Below are 3,676 nucleotides of genomic sequence, written 5' to 3' on the forward strand. Positions count from 1 at the left end.
GTTGTGCTGCAGTGGTTGGGCGGAGAGCACGTTGAATCTGCCACTCTGAGTACCCATTTTTTCGAAATACAGTTCTCAGATGTTCCAATTCCTGGGGTAGACTCTCTGCGTCAGAGATAGTGCGCGCCCTATGTACTAGAGTTTTAAGTGTGAAAGTGGTTCGATGAACCCTCTGCCAGGCACTTAACTGTGAATTACAGAGTTTGAAATATTTACGTTTGAAGTATGATTGAAATTACGTAACTGACAGTAGTGAAACACAGTAGTTAGAATGGGAATGGCATGCGAACGTGTTTTTTATCTCGTCGCTTATGTGCTTTGCCATTTTCTGACTGTGAGAATTTACACTGTCAATAACTTTAAACCAAATCAAAACTGCATGAATTTACGTAACACAAAAACTGAATCAGATACAACACTATTGATTTGAAATTGGCCCTGGTAATAAAACAGAACCTAATCAATTTGAAAATAATGGTCCCTGTGCTTAATGACTGCTATCCCTGAAATAGTAAAATTTGTTTCCTTTATCTGCGCAATGGTAACGCTCTCTTTTAGTATTTTAAATTGTATAGTTAGCATACAGCTATTATGCAAGGCTGTTGCTTAGCATACATTTTAATTAAATCGAATACGACTGAGACAATAACTGCTTGAGCAAAATAGTTAATCAAAACCGACATGGATCTTAGAACTGATATTGACTTTTGGTAAGTAACAGAGTAACAGCATGGCACTAGCTTTAAAACTTGTATTTTGACTCTTTGAAATTAATAATTCTCACAATTAACACACAATAAACTTGTTATGCATTAACAATTAGCTTTACAAAATCATTGGATGTGAGTGCTATACATTGTCACTTATGAAGATGCATTGCATTGGCAACAAAACAACTTTCTTTACCTTAATTTCAGTATGGTATCTTGCAAATAAAAATCATTTCCCGTAGCGAGTAAGTATATATCCAGCACACATCAGATACAAAACGAATGTTTTTTATTTCAGTCTTTGATCACAATATGAATTCTTTAGACGATGACCGGTTTCTGTCCGTAATGACCATCCTCAGATCTATAATATACAAATATAACCACCTAGTGCGCAGTGTGTCTTTCAACATAATACAGCAATACGTATCACAATATACTATCATTCAACGAGGGAGATGTACAGGAAATACGGTAGAATGTACATTTTTTACACCATGTCCTATAGTTATAAGGCCATAATGGCATCGTCAAAACATAAATATAATCAGCATAGCATCGTCATATAGATCTAAAATAAGGTGTAGAACAGGCCGCATCGTCCACACAGTCATTATTGCAACTGGCTACTGAAGTACAGTAGCTACCAGAAATCTGTTTGCCTACATCATCCCTAGATTTCGCTACTGTCAGCTTAGATGTAGTTATCATTCACGCAAAAAACATAATCTGATAAAAACACATTATGTAAAATACATGTAGCAGACTTTTAAAATTGATAACTATCATAGAAACTAAATTGTGATACATTAAAAAATGGTTCAAATGGCTCTGAGCACTATGGGACTCAACTGCTGAGGTCATTAGTCCCCTAGAACTTAGAACTAGTTAAACCTAACTAACCTAAGGACATCACAAACATCCATGCCCGAGGCAGGATTCGAACCTGCGACCGTAGCGGTCTTGCGGTTCCAGACTGCAGCGCCTTTAACCGCACGGAAACTTCGGCCGGCGATAGATTAAAAGACGAATACAGTTACCCATATAAAATTATTAAAAGGAAATATATGAATAGAATAGGACCGATCCTTTTTATGGTAAATTTACCGTCAACAATTAATATACGTATTACATAGCCTGTAGCAACCTATAAATTGCCTATGAAAGATGAAATGTCTCTATGGGTCGGCCGCCAGGATGTTATTTAGGCGTACACCGATCTTAAGAACTTAACCACTAGAGGGCTTTACATACAACGTGATATATCTCCCACAGGAAACTTTTAAACAACATATTAACAGTTAATAAATAATATTATATAGTCTGGTTATACATTCAATGAGTAGGTAGGACATAATCAGTTACAGGATTAGTGCGATTAATGTATGGAAGTAAGGCAAATGCCTACTGTTTTCGACATAAATCATCAAGTAAGGCTAGGTATAAATACGCGAGCCATTATTTGGTTATCGTAGTACGTTATCAAACAAAGCGAAGTAGGCGTTGGGCGCAAAATCGCTTTGTCCATTGAGCACCCTAGTGGGCTCACGCTTTTTCGCTTTGTAAATCTCCAATTCCTCCAACAAGTCAAGAGCGCGACCCTTCTCTGCCCAGTCTAGAAAGATGTGATCAAAGAGTGAAATAAAAAAAAAACAACATTTGACGGTATTGGATCACTGTTTGTATACGCGACCATGTCGCAGTTGGTGAAGATACAACACGTCTTTACACTTGAGAGTCCTCCATACATCTCCCTATCTAAAGTTATTCTAACGCATTACCCATAACACCTTGAATCAGTGATCGCTATTGACCAGCGACGCTACTACACAATCGATACTACATTTGGCCATCTCTGGTTCAATACAAAATTTTCTTACAAAATTTTAACCATTGTATATACTCGTACATTCAAGTAGTTATGTAGGTGTAAATGATTTCACCGTTGTAAAAATGTAAAGCTGCGCCCATCTCAACAGTCGGTTTGAACATTGCGGTGTTTTGCTAACAGCAATCGCCGTTGAGCAGCGACGCTACTACACAACCGATACTGCATTTGACCATCTCTCGTTCAATATAAAATTTTCTTACAAAATTTTACCCTTTGTATATACATTCAGTGGTATCGGCCTTGCCGCAGTGGATGCACCGGTTCCCGTGAGATCACCGAAGTTAAGCGCTGTCGGGCGTGGCTGGCACTTGGATGGGTGACCATCCAGCCGCCATGTGCTGTTGCCATTTTTCTGGGTGCACTCAGCCTCGTGATGCCAATTGAGGAGCTACTCGACCGAATAGTAGCGGCTCCAATCAAAGAAAACCATCATAACCGTGGTGTCACAACCAGGCACCACACTTGCTATGTGGTAGCCTTTAAATCTGCCGCGGTCCGTTAGTATACGTCGGACCCGCGTGTCGCCACTGTCAGTGATTGCAGACCGAGCGCCGCCACACGGCAGGTCTAGTCAAGAGAGACTCCCTAGCACTCGCCCCAGTTGTACAGCCTACTTTGCTAGCGATGGTTCACTGACTACATACGCTCCCATTTGCAGAGACGACAGTTTAGCATAGCCTTCAGCTACGTCATTTGCTACGACCTAGCAAGGCGTCATATTCAGTTACTATGTCTTCTGAACAGATAATATTGTGACTCATGTACCGTCAAGAGCGACGTTCATCATTAATGGATTTAAGTTAAGTATCAAACTAACTACGTCCGCTTTCTGAATTCTAATTCCTTGTCATGTTCCAGACCTCACGTCAGTATAGTCCTTCCCTCCTCACGCCAGCCTGCGTGAGCTAAAACGCGTGCATTTCGGCCTCCTCTAGTAACACGGTGTTGGCTCTTCTGCCAACACAACAATAACGACCAGGAGAGCTGTGTGCTGACCCCACGCCCCTCCTATCCGCATCCTTATTGAGGATGACACGGCGGTCGGATGGTCCCGATGGGCCACTTGTGGCCTGAA

At 40.7% G+C, this 3,676-nt stretch overlaps 1 pseudogene; it reads left to right on the plus strand.

Moving 5' to 3' along the window:
* Window positions 1-2,831: 2,831 nt before the first annotated feature.
* On the plus strand, window positions 2,832-2,948 carry LOC126459028 (5S ribosomal RNA; annotated as a pseudogene).
* Window positions 2,949-3,676: the final 728 nt, after the last annotated feature.

This window comes from Schistocerca serialis, chromosome 2 (genome assembly GCF_023864345.2).
Source record: "Schistocerca serialis cubense isolate TAMUIC-IGC-003099 chromosome 2, iqSchSeri2.2, whole genome shotgun sequence".
Taxonomy (NCBI): domain Eukaryota; kingdom Metazoa; phylum Arthropoda; class Insecta; order Orthoptera; family Acrididae; genus Schistocerca; species Schistocerca serialis.